The following is a 14,665-nucleotide window of genomic DNA, read 5'->3' as shown; positions in this document are numbered from 1 at the left end:
GCGGTTTGTTAAGGATTTTTCAGTGATTGCTTTACCACTGACGAGGTTAACGAGGAAGGATGTTAAATTTGAGTGGGATGATAATTGTGAGCAGAGTTTCCAGCAATTGAAGTATTGTCTCACTCATGCACCTGTTTTGGCACTCCCGAATAATAGTGGTAATTTCGAAGTCTACAGTGATGCTTCCTTAAATGGTCTGGGATATGTGCTGATGCAACATGGTAGGGTGATTTCTTATGCTTCACGACAATTAAAGCCTCATGAGTTGAATTACCTTACGCATGATTTGGAGTTAGCGGCCATTATCTTTGTTTTGAAGATGTGGAGACATTATCTTTATGGAGAAAAATGCAAGATCTTTATGGATAATAAGAGTCTTCAATATCTTTTCACTCAGAGGGATTTTAATCTTTGTCAGGAGAGATGGTTAGAACTACTTAGTGATTATGATTGCATGATTTATTATCACCTAGGTCGTGCGAATGTGGTAGCTGATGCACTTAGCAGAAAATCTCAGGGTTGTATTAACGGGTTGTACGCAAGTCGTGTTCCTCTTCTGGCAAACTTGAGATCAACTGGAGTGCGATTAGAGGTAGAAGATCAGGATGTAGCCTTACTTGCTAATTTTCAAGTTAGGCCGATTTTAATTGATCGTGTACTTGAAGCCCAGATGGTTGATGAAGAGACCTAAGAAATAATTCAAGCAAGGAATCAAGGGAAAAAGAAAGACTTCAGAGTTCAAGAATCAGATGGCATGTTTATGTAGGAGAGTAGAATGTTTGTGCCAAATAATTTGGAATTAAAGAAAGCAATTCTTGATGAAGCGCATATCTCAGCTTATGTGATGCATCCAGGAGCTACTAAAATGTATCATACCATTCGACCATTTTATTATTGGTTGGGTATGAAAAGAGAGATAGCTGAATATGTGAGTAGGTGTACCATTTGCCAACAAGTTAAAGCTGAAAGGAAGAAGCCATTTGGGTTGTTGCAGCCGCTTCCCGTTCCAGAGTGGAAATGGGAAAACATTACTATAGATTTTGTGTACAAGCTTCTGCGTACACATAATGGTTTTGACCGCATTTGGGTGATAGGTGATCGGCTTACTAAGTCAATGCATTTTATTCCAGCGAGGGAAAAGTATTCTTTGGGCCGATTAGCTGAATTATTCTTATCGAAGATTGTGAAGTACCATGGTGTTCCAGTGAGTATTGTCTCGGATCGTGACCCAAAATTTACTTCTAAATTTTGGGTGGCTTTTCAGGAAGCTTTGGGTACGAGATTACTCTATAGTACAGCATATCATCCTCAGACAGATGGACAATCAGAAAGGACCATTCAGACGTTGGAGGATATGTTGAGATCTTCGGTGTTGCAGTTTGGTGATGTTTGGCACAAGCAGTTGGATTTAATGGAATTTGCCTACAACAACAGCTTTCATTCGAGTATCGGCATGTCACCATTTGAGGCACTGTATGGTAAATCTTGTCATACACCCTTATGTTGGTCTAAAGTCGGAGAAAGAGTTTTAGTGGGTCCAGAAATTGTAGAGGAAACTACTCAAAATGTTCAGGTAATTAAGTCTAACCTAAAAGCGGCCCAGGATCGACAAAAGAGCTTAGCAGACCGGCATGCTACTGATAGAGTGTATGAAATTGGTGATTAGGTGTTTCTGAAGCTTTCACCGTGGAAAGGTGTAGTACAGTTTGGAAAGAAAGGCAAGCTAAGTCCCAGGTATATCAGACAGTATATGATCACCGAGCAAGTTGGTGAAGCGGCTTATAGGCTTGAGTTACCTTCTGAGCTGGCTAAAGTGCATAATGTTTTTCATGTGTACATACTTCGTCATTACGTTACAGATCTGTTGCATGTGATACCTCCTCAACCATTGGAGATTAATCCGGATTTGACATATGACGAGGATCCAGTAACGATTCTGGATTGGAAGGAAAAGGTTCTGAGGAACAAGACTGTGAGTTTAGTGAAAGTTTTGTGGAGGAATCACTCAGCGGAGGAGGCTACTTGGGAGACAGAAGATCGGATGAGAGATTTGTATCTTCGGTTGTTCTATGGTTACTAGTGGTTAGTTTGAGTTGTTTTGAATTTCGGGACGAAATTTTATTATGGCGGGTAGGTTGTGACAGCCCGTCCTTAATTATTTGTATCGTAGGTGCAAAAAGACTAAAATGTCCTTGGACGTTAATTGGTGTTGTGGGGTGTTGTTTAGTTATTGCTTTTGGTTGTTGACTCATCTAGGACCACACACCCACACACACACACACCCGTGGACCTTTCTCTCTCTTCTTTCTCTCATATTTTCTTCCATTTCCTTTGAAAGTGTATAGACGAACTTCAAAACCAACCTTTCACGCACGAATCGATGTCTAGAAAGTAAGATTCGAACTCCTTGCAAGCTCCTAAGTTCATCTATACCATTTGTGAGACTTGAAACCTTCGAAAACCTCGAGAACCCTAACCCTAGTTTTCATGCATTGTTCATGCACACGTGATCGTGAAGTTTTTAGGAGTTTTTAAGGTCACAGGGAGCTTCTGGGTCACAAAGCTTAGAGAAGAAAGTTGAAGTGTTTTGGACGTCGAGAAGCCCAGTTTCAGTGAGTTGCAGGTTTGGCCGGAATATCGTGGGTTTTTCTGACGAGATTCCGTTGGTTTTAAGGCTTCAAAGTGGTAAGGTTTTGTTCTACTCGTTGTAAGCTTTAATTTTGTACCAATTTCATGGAATTTGGTTGAGAAATGAAGAAGATATGAAGTTTTGAAAATTTTCCAGTTTCCAGCGAGAATTCGAGTTACAAACAGTGGCGCTGACGGCAGCGGACGGTGGTGGCCAGCGAAACTCACCATAGAAGATGGCGAATATTCCGTCAACTCTGACGGAATATTCCTAACGGCAGTTAACAGAGTCAAGTTAGTTTTAACGGAATATGCTTGCTTTTGAACAGAATATTCCCTAACGCTGTTAGGGATTCCATCTGTGTGCCAGGCACATGCCTGCGCGTGGCCGGCACATCTGGCCGTGCCTTGGCCGGTGCGTGGGGGCGCATGAGACATCAGAAAATTATATTAAAAATATGGGGATATTCATGAGGTTGAGTAGATAATGTTGGTGTATTCACACACCCCATTTGAGCATTGTATGAGAAGTTATTACCTAGTTTTGGTTATGTGCTTTAAATTAACGTTTTTATAGTTGTTTCGCATATAGCTGAGACCTATCCCGAGGACGAGCGCAGTCACTCGAGACAAGGGGGTTATGACCCTTCCACATATCAGTGAGTGGGTTTTTGGTTTTCCGTATATACCTATACACTTGTGGTTTTTCACAGAAAATGAAATGGAATGTTTATATGTTTTAAATTCCATGCATAGTCTTTGCCTATTTTAATTATGCATTAGTAGTTACATATACTTATGATTGGTGTTGCGGACACACAGGTAAGTACCAGGTAAGTTATGGTTTATGATTGTGAATTAGAGGTTATGTGAGATGCATATAGAGCTCATAACCTGCACCCCTGGTGTTAGTACTCCCACCTAGAGTAAGGCACAGTCCTTCACGTGATGTTCACCTCCCGCACCACACACTCATCTTGGATCCAAGTTAGGTGCACAGTCCTGTCGTACAGACCACTTTAGGTGGTTCCAACTCATAGGTGACCCGCGATTATTCGCCCAGTCTTTACACGATCGTAGCACTTGAGCATATTTATTTACACCCAGTCATGTCGTACATACCACTTTAGGTGGTTCTGACTTGTGTGCAGGTATAATTAGTGAGTTGGGGATTTGACCTCTGGATTTAGCCATATAGATCACATTAAGTGACTTCGGCTGACATGTTACTTGCATTGATTGACATTACCTGGATTACTTACATTTTATGTGGAGGCATTCGACATGGCATATTTCTGAACATGTTTCCAATATATGTGTATATTCTATTTTCTGGGAAACTATACAGGTTTTACGGTGAGGGGTTAGAACTTTTGTTAATGAAATGATTTTGAAAAGCTTTGTTTTTTGCCCACTCACACTTTTTGTTTTGCGCCCCTCTAGGTTCTAGTTTGGTTTGCTCTTGTGGTGGCTTACGAGCAATCCACGGCGTATCTGACAGATTATCACCAATGTAGGACCACCTCTGGGTGTGTTTAGTTAGTGTTTGTTCCTCTGGACAACACTAGGTTTTCTGTGCTCTGCATATTGTTATCACCCTTACACTTGCACTTGTTTGTTAACTACTCTGTTTTGTAGTTTGGTTTTTATTTATTATCTTAGCTTCTGCACTGTGCACATGGCTACGTCACCCTCACGTGACGGTCAGCACGCCTTGATTTCGGTTGGGGTGTGCAATGAAGATGTACAAAAATAATCACGATTAGATAAGCATAATTTTGATAATCTTTGGTTTGTTTAATTTGTTTTTACTATAGTTATATTTTTTTTCAAGGTCGTGTTTAAATGGTCTGATGTGAAAATTAACTTGACACACAAATTAAACCCTATTTGAAACAATTGTAGTAGTTATGTAAGTAGGGATCGTTCTAGACCAGGGATTAACTAGGGATGCTAATCAATACAAATAAGACTCAAAAACACTAAACTAGACTCTATACACTCAAAATTAACTTAAGACACTTAAAACAGCAACCAACAATCAAAAAGACTCAATTCTAGACCTAACAAGTGATTTGGACGAAAATAGGACTTAACTTGACTCAAATGACTCAAAGAAAACAGATTTTGACTCAAATAATAAGACTAAATGAAAGGGGGATTGTTTTTGACAAATTTAAAACTTAAAAAAAAAAAAAAAAATTTGTAGAAAACACTTTGGAAAAACGAATTTAAGTGAAATAAATGGATGAAAGGCTAGTTAGAGGGTCCTTCTCCACACATGATATATGCATATGAACCAATTTCCAGTTATTATTCCTTTAGACTATTAATGACAACGCCCTAAGTTAGTTGCATCGCACAACTAACCATCAAATTTTCCTTATTTCATTGAATTGAATGAATACGCATTACAATCAAATTATCTTTCTCACGTCCTTTATATGAAACGCATAATAAAGATACATATCAAAAGTCATTAAGTTCTGTGAAAACCATAAGCATTGACAAGGCATTTATCACTATGAAACGCATGAGACTCATACCAAGGATTTACTTAACTCGATTATGACTAGCAACCTCCACTACTTGTGAATATAAGTGAATACCTATTATGTGAGACTCCCTTATACTCTAGCATCAAATTCATGCATGCAAATTAAGTGTCGACCCCCAACCCATATACATAAACAAGTTTTAATAACTTAGATAAGCAAATCACATTCATGCCTTAAGAAACAATAACTGGACGTAATCAATTCATATAAAACATATAATCATGGCTTCGAATTCACCTCTAACTAAAAAGAAATTAGTTCCACATGTTCATCATAATTGAAAACCAAATTAACATAAACATTGAACTAAAACTAAGGATAGAAAGAACCAAGAAATGCTCCACACTCCAATGGCATGCACAGCACTCCCTTGGATGGCAGATTGCACAAGTCTTTTTCTCCTTCCTTCCTTGCTTGCGACACTAGGGTGGTGTAGGGTGAATTGTGATGTTTGATGGTTGAAAGTATAAATGAATGAATGAGTGAATAGATGATTTGAATGGTGCGGCATAGGGTTGTATTTATAGGCTAATTTATGCACAATTTCTGAAGGAAAAGGATTGCACAATCCAATGGGAAAATGGTTAAGTCTTGGCAGAAACCAAAAGGGAATGGAATAGGGGATACACGGCAAGGTTTTAGGGACTTCTAGAAGGATATAGGAGGAAGATAGGGTGTTCTAGAAAGAGTATTTAGGGCAGATCCCTAAACCTAAAGGGACAAGAACACACGACATAGGTATAGAGGAAGGATTACAACTCCTAAACCTACAAGGAATGGCCTACATGCGGCATACAAAGGGATTAGGCTTCTAAATCTGAATTAGGTGTTTAAATGTATAACTAATCCCTTCTAATTAGCTAGATTTAAGGCACAACCTGATTTGGATAGGATAAGATAGGATAATGTTAGAGTTAGGTAGGGATAAGGTTGGTTAGGATAGGATAAGATAAGGTTGGATAAGGTTCCTTATTCCTTGCTATTTCCTTATCTTCTTTGCATTAGAACTTCTTTCTCCAAATTTGTAGCCTTTCCTAGCCCTTCTTGACTTCGATTTCGTCCATCCATTTTGCTCCAAAGTTAAGTTATCCAATCCATGCTCCTTTTGCCATTAGGACCTAAAACCATACGAAAATAGCTTAAAAGACTAAAATAAATAGTAATTAACTAACTAAATGCAAGGAAACAACATAACTAAGTAGCATAAATATGCTCCTATCAAATTCCCCCACACTTAGCTTTTGCTAGTCCTCGAGCAAAACAAAATAAACAAAGCAAACAAAACACAATATAAAACTTCCAACAATTGCCTCAGGGATTTCCAATGCAACATGACAGATTAAAGATCACCACTCACATAGATTTTAGTTATCCCTACCCTTGAGCATATACTTAACCATAGTTGCCACGCACTAGCTCCCATTTAATCTATTAAAACATGATTTTGAATGTAGTAACATGCCTTAGAGAATCCCTCAATTCCTCACCAGATATACTCTCTATTTCTACACAGATTTTCCGACTACACTCCCTACACTAAGTATATGTTAGAAGATTGATGTAAACATGTAGACTAATACTCACATATGTATAATCAAAGAAAGCACTTTCTAGAATTGTTAACATTATATGTATGATCTCAAGAATGGAATGCCACTACTTAGACGCGAGAATCAGGGATACCATATGCTCAAACCAATTTTAAACTCCACATATTAAAACACATAACAATCAAGATTGAAGTTAAAGGGTTTGTAATGGGGCTAAGGTATTGGCTAACAAAGAAAGGTAAGGATAAACAAAAGTTCTTAAAGCAATAGTAAGCAAAGTAATGAAATAAACACTTAGAATTCACTTTTGAATGCAAAAATCAACTTTGAACACCAGGGGAAGATTCACACAAAACTTAGGGCCATATTCAAACTTTTTGGACCCTTTCTTCAACATTCAACACTTATGAGTTCATTCTCACTTATTTTCAACTCCTTTTCTTTCTTTTCTTCTTCTTTTTCTTCTTTTTCACGTTTTTTTCTCTTTTTTTTTTCTTCTTTTTTTTTCTTCGTGCCCCTCTTCTTCTTTTGGCACACTAACACAACTTTATAGGTTTCCAAATGAAAATCCCTTCCCCCACACTTGTTTTTTTGCAAATTGTAGAACAAAAGGAATTCCCTCTAAGTCATGCTTTCCTATCCTTTAAGAACAAGGGTATGGATAGTCCTAATCTAGGCTAGGTAAGGATTATGTGGTTAACAAAGAAAATTAGGCGAAGTAAGGCTCAAAGGGGTTAAACCTACAATACATATGCAAAGGGGTAAGGCTTTTTGGCTCTAGTTTAACAAAACAACTTCATCTTATTATTTGTTAGGCTAATCAATTTTATGCTTTGAATGAAATGGGCATGAGTTCTAGTATTTGGAACTATAGTGATGAAACACATTCTAAGTAGTAACCAAGCAAAGAATGATGAGATCATGCAACAACTTTAGAAAACAAGAACATCAAGATTAATAACTCTCCAAATAAAGTTTAGGCTCAAGTCTCTCAGGGTTGTAGCATTAGTTTGAGTTTCTTCCTTCAAGCATGTTACAAAAACTAATTTTTTTCCTTTTTGTGATTACATGTGAATTTATAAATGACAACTACAACTAAGCGTAAACCAAAGAGCATATCAAACTTTCATCCATGTTTGTAACTTTCTTTAATAGTCATGCAATTAAAAACCAAATCCTCATCATTGTGTTGGAAGGTACCCTAAGACACAAACAAACACAAAAACAAAAACAACTCTTTTTGGGTTTTTAAAACACTCATTTTCGATTTTTTTTTTTTCAAATTTTCGGATTTTCTGTTTAAGACCCATAAAGACACTTCAAAACATACTAAAAACACTTCAAAACAGTGAATAACAACTTAGAAGTGATAGGTGATAAAATCCCATGAATTTTCATGAAAAACACTTTATTTAACCCCCCCCCCCCAACACTTAAACCAAACATTGTCCTCAATGTTTTAAGCATAGACTCACAAACAAACAACCAAATAACACAACTAACAAACACGACAAACATGGCAAAGTAAAAGCAATAAAGAGTAGGGTTTAGGAACGCAAATCTGGTTATTGAGTGTTAGATCTTCCTAGTTCTTCTTTATTTGCATGGGTTGCCTCCCAAGAAGCGCTTGCTTTAACGTCTTCCAGCCGGACGATCCTTCCTCTTAAGCTTCATTGGGGCCCACGGCATGGAAGCTTGCACCATTCACAACATGCTCTTCAAAGTTCTCATAGTATGGCTTCAAACGATGTTCGTTCACTTTGAATTCTTGCCCAGTCTTTAAACTTTGAATTTGGACTGCACCATGAGAAAATACATTAGTAACAACAAACGGGCCAATCCATTTAGAACGTAACTTACCTGGAAACAAGTGAAGGCGGGAATTGAAGAGTAGCACTTTCTGCCCTAGAACAAATATCTTGCTACGAATCATCTTGTTATGGAATGCCTTTAACTTCTCCTTGTAAATCAAAGCATTCTCATATGCTTCATGCCTTATCTCCTCAAGCTCGTTCAATTAAAGCTTCATCTGGATTCCAGCGGCATCAATGTCCATGTTGAACGTTTTGACGGCCCAATGTGCTTTGTGCTCCAATTCAACGGGAAGATGACATGGTTTCCCATAGATGAGCTGAAATGGGGACATTCTAATTGGTGTTTTGTAGGCCGTACGATATGCCCACAATGCATCATTCAAATGCAAGCTTCAATCCTTCCGGTTTGGCCCAACGGTCTTCTCCAAAATCTGCTTGATTTCCCGATTAGAAACCTCAGCTTGCCCACTTGTTTGAAGATGATAAGGTGTTGCCACCTTATGTGCGATGTTATATTTCTTAAGCAAAGCTTCAATGGTTCGATTGCAAAAATGGGACCCTCCATCACTTATAAGAACTCTTGACATTCCAAATCTAGGAAATATGTTAGTTTTGACAAAATCTGCAACCACTTTGGAATCATTAGTACGGGTGGCTTTTGCTTCCGCCCATTTCGACACATAATCAACCTCAAGTAAAATATAAAGGAAACCATGAGATGAAGGAAAATGACCCATAAAATCAATACCCCAAACATCAAAAATTTCAACACCATAGATAGGTGTCTGCGGCATTTGGTCTTTTGGACCCATATTTTCGATTCTTTGGCACGATCACATGTTATGCAAAAAGTTCTAGCATCCTGAAATATAGTAGGCCAATAAAAACCACATTCAAGTACTTTACGTGCCGTCCTTTGAGTGCCAAAGTGACCTCTACATGCATAAGTGTGACAAAACGTTAAAATTGAATTAAACTCCGATTCATGCACACACCTACGAATGATTTGATCCGCACAATATTTCCACAAATAAGGATCATCCCACACAGAAAACCGAGCCTCCCTTTTAAGTTTATCACGTTCGTGTTTATTTAGGTTGCTTGGAATTTGTTTAGACACCAAATAATCAGCATACCATGGCTCACTTACCTCGATGGACATCAACTACTCATCTGGGAATGTCTCTGGGATAGGCACGGCCTCTTCTTCATGCACCATACGACTCAAGTGGTCAGCCACCACGTTTTCACTTCCTTTCTTGTCCCAGATTTTGATATCGAACTCTTGAAGTAGAAGCATCCAATGAATAAGCCTTGGTTTGGCTTCCTTTTTGGTGAGTAAGTACTTTAACGCTGCATGATCAGTGTAAATTATAACTTTAGTACCAAGTCAATAAGAACGAAATTTATCTAAAGCAAAAACAACAGCAAGAAATTCTTTTTTCGTTGTGGAGTAGTTCAATTGGACATCATTCAAGGTCCGGGATGCATAATAGATGACATGTGGCTGTTTGTTCTTCCTTTGGCCTAAAACAGCTCCTAATGCATAATCCGAGGCATCGCACATAAGCTCAAAAGGAAGGCTCCAATATGGTGGAACAATGATGGGGGCCGAAATGAGCATCTCCTTGAGGTGTTTAAAGGCCTTCTCACATTCCTCATCAAACTTAAATGGTACATCCTTTTGGAGAAGTCAGCAAAGGGGGTTGGAAATCTTTAAAAAGTCCTTGATGAATCGCCTATAGAATCCTGCATGTCCAAGAAAAGAACGAACCTTTCTAACCGAAGTAGGAGAGGGTAAGTAGCGTACAAGATCTATTTTTTATTTATCAACCTCAATCCCTTTGGCTGAAATTATATGCCCTAAAACTATGCCTTGTTTTACCATGAAATGGCATTTTTCCCAATTTAAAACAAGGTTAGTTTCAATGCATCGTTCTAAGATTAAAGTGAGATTATGTAAACAATCATTAAACGAATCACCAAATATACTAAAATCATCCATGAAAACTTCAATTATCTTTTCCACAAAATCTAAAAATATACTTACCATGCATCTTTGAAAGGTAGCAGGTGCATTGCATAAACCGAATGACATGCGATGATAAGCAAAAGTACCAAAGGGACACGTGAAAGTGGTTTTTTCTTGGTCATCCGGAGCTATGATAATTTGATTATATCCCGAATAACCATCAAGAAAACAATAAAAAGAATGACCGGCTAACCTTTCAAGCATTTGATCAATGAACGGCAAAGGGAAACGGTCCTTCCTTGTGGTGGCGTTGAGCTTTCTATAATCAATGCAAACTCTCCAACCTGTTTGGATACGTGTTGGCACAAGCTCATTCTCGGCATTCTTCACCATCGTCACTCCGGATTTCTTTGGCACAACTTGAATTGGTGAAACCTAACGGCTATCCGAGATAGGATAAATCACTCCACAATCAAGTAATTTGATAACCTCTTTCGTCACGACTTCCATCATTTGAGGGTTGAGTCGACGTTGAGTCGACGTTGAGCCTCTCGAGTTGGTTTAGCCCCCTCCTCTAGAAGTATGTGATGCATGCATGTTGTAGGGCTAATTCCCTTAATATCGACCAAGGTCCATCCTATGGCTGTTTTGTGCTCTTTCAACACTCGAACCAATTTCTCCTCCTTCATTGCCGTGAGTGATGAAGAAACAATGACGGGCAACGTTTCTTTGTCTCCCAAATAGACATACTTCAAGTGACTTGGCAATGGTTTAAGTTCAAGAACGGGTGCTTAAATCACTGAAGGTAACAACTTGTTAGTAGAAATGGGAATTGAAATTGGGTTTGGGGGCTTACTTTGATATTGTGGCGATGATTCAAGTGCAGCCACCATCTCGCTAACTTCATCATCATGCACGGCCAGGTTGGGTGTTAAACCCAATCCTTCGGCAATTGTTGTTTCAAGTGGGTCTTTGTCCAACGAATCAAGAAAGTCCTATGCCAATGAATCAAATATATCAATAGAGAAACAAGAATGATCATCTTTAGGATATTTAATAGTTTCAGAAAGATTGAAATCAATAACTTCCCCATCAAATTCCATCGTTAAAGTCCCTTTGAACACATCGATCTTGGTGCGGGCTGTTTTCATGAAAGGTCTCCCAAGTAAGATTGGCAATGGTGTAGAATGGGTTGAATATTCCATGTCAAGCACGTAAAAGTCTACCGGAAAGATCAAATTGTTAACCTGCACCAAAACATCTTCTAAAACTCCTTTTGGATAGGTATTAGAACGATCGGCCAATTAAATAATCACACCATCGTTTTTAAGCTCCCCTAAATTCATAGATGCATAAATTGCGTAAGGCATGACATTAATTGAAGCTCCTAATGTTCAAACTTAGTATTTCCAATAACACAAGGAATTGTAAAACTACTCGGATCTTTGCATTTAGGTGGTAGTTTTCTTTGTAACACTGCCGAAACATTCTCACTTACCTGGACCACTTCTTTGTTCGAAATCCTCTTCCTTGTTGTGCCTCTTTCAAGAATTTAGCGTACTTTAGAACTTGCTTGATTGCATCAAGGAGCGGAATATTGACTTGAACTTTCCCAAAGGTTTCCAGAATGACCTTCTCATTCTCTTCTTTCTTTGATTGCCTAAATCTGCTAGGAAATGGCACATTTAGTGGAATAGAACTTGACAAAGTCCAATTTGGACTTACCTTGGTGGTGTTGGACGGTTTTGGGATAATAGGTGGCTACGGCAAGGTTTGTTCCACCCTTGCCATGGCTTTTGCTCCTTGTTCATCCTCTTCTTGTAGCAGTATGTCCTCTTCTTGGCTTGTTTTGGACGGTTTTGGGGTGGTTCCAACCTCCTTACCACTTCTCAACGTGATTGCCTTGGCGGTTTCAAAACCTCCCTTCGGGTTGACGATTGTTGAACTAGACAATTTACCTTTCTCTCTGAATTGGCCCATGAATTCCGCCATTTGCCCTATTTGTTTCTTCAATTCTCTCATCTCCTTTGCTTGATTTTGATAGCCCTGCGACAAGGTAGTTAGTAATTGAAGAACATTATCATTATTCATTGACAAACTTAAATTTGGTTGAGTATGTTGAGATTGTGTCCCAGGGGGTGGTCGAAATCCTCCTCCATTGTCGTGAGTTTGGGGTTGTTGAGGCTTCTTCCACTTGAAATTTGGGTGATCTCTCCATCACGGATTGTATGCATTTGAGTATAGATCATTCTTTTGTGGATTTTGGCCTTGATAACCTATGGCATTGGCACTTTCCCATCCTCCATTCTCTATCAATTGAGGACATTGATCATTGACGTGCCCTTGCATAGAGCACACACCACACACACTTGGTGTACTTCCTTGCACTTTGGATCCTTCAACAACCTGAGACACAAAATAAAGTACACACACTTGGTGTACTTCCTCGCAGGTCACCTACGAGTCGAAACCACATAAAGTGGTCTGTACGATAAGACTATGCACCTAACTTGGATCCAAGGTGAGCATATGGTACGGGAGGTGAACATCACGTGAAGGACTGTGCCCTAACTCTCGGCGAGAGCACTAACATCAGGGTGCAGGTTTATGAGTTCTCAACACATCTCACATAATCATCAATCAACATAAACAATATACAACTCACCTGGTACTTACTTGAGCGTCCACAGCATCAAATCACATTTATGCACATATCATACAAATTCATAGTCTAAGCATAAATCAATAGATATGGCATTTCAACATAATTTCATTTAAATAGATTTTCTGGGAAAAATCTCAAGTATATAGGTAAATACAGAAAATCAAAAGTCCACTCACTGATATGTGGAAGGTTCATAGCCCCACAAGCCTCAATTGATTGCGCTCGTCCTGAGGATAGGTTTCACCTATATGCAAAACAACTAAATAAACGTTAATTTAAAGCACATAAACGAAACTAGCTAATAACTTCTCATACATTGCTCAAATGGGGTGTTTGAATATACTAACGTGACCTACTCAACACCACGAACATCCCCATATTTTTAGAAAAAAATTTTGACCATCTACACGCCGGGCACGTGCAGGCATGTGCCTGGCACACGGACGGAAACCCTAACAGCATTAGGGAATATTCCGTCCAAAAATGGAATATACCGTTATATATACCTGACGCCATTAGTATATTACGTCAAAGTTGACGGAATATTCTTCGTCTTCTCCGGTGATCCTCGCCGAAGCCGCCGCCAGCCGCCGTCTGAGTCACCGAAAACTGGAAAAACTTAGAACTTCAATATCTTCTTCATTTCTCAACCAAGTTCCATGAAATTTGTACCAAAATGAAGCTTACAATGAGAAGAACATAATTATACCACTTTGGGGGACCTAAAACCAACGGAAAGTTGCCTGAAAAACCTTCGATATTCCGGCCAAACCTGTAACTCGCTAAACATGGGCTTCCCGACATCCAAATCACTTCAAAATTACTCCCCGAGCTTTGTGAAGATGTTTTAAGGCTCCCTATAACCTTAAAAATCCTTGAAAACTTCACGATCACGAGTGCATGAATAGTACTCCAAATCGGGGTTCTTGGTTTCTCGAGAAAACGAAGGTTTCACGTCCAACCAAAGGTGTCAATGGGTTCCTGAGCTTGCAAGGAACTCAAAGGCAACCTCCTCGACGTCAATCCATGGTTTGAGAGCTGAGTTCAAAGAGTGACCGTACAACTTGTACGGACAGTGGATGGAAGCCAAGAGAAAGAGAAAGAGAGAGAGTCAACAGGATGCTTGGGTGTGTGAGTATGTGTGTGGTCCAGTTTGCAGCCAACCAAAACAAAGAAAGAATAAAACCTAAATCCTAAATAGTTCCAAAAGTCTAGGAAAACTAGGAATTGGACCACAACCAAAAACATATCACACATAACACGTCTCAACATCCAAGGGCAAATTAGACATTTCATATCGTCGATAAAAATAATTCGGGACAGGCTATCACAATATACAAATAAGTTTGACAATTAAATCGTTGAAACTAGTTTCATAGAATATATATCTCCGTTAAATTTGTGCCTAAATTTTGAAGTGGGAAAAGTAATTTGTGCTAAATTTTTTTTTATATTTTTTAAGTATTGATTAGACAATA

This window comes from Pyrus communis, chromosome 3 (assembly GCF_963583255.1).
Source record: "Pyrus communis chromosome 3, drPyrComm1.1, whole genome shotgun sequence".
Taxonomy (NCBI): Eukaryota; Viridiplantae; Streptophyta; class Magnoliopsida; order Rosales; family Rosaceae; genus Pyrus; species Pyrus communis.
Note: the sequence above shows the minus strand (reverse complement) of the source record.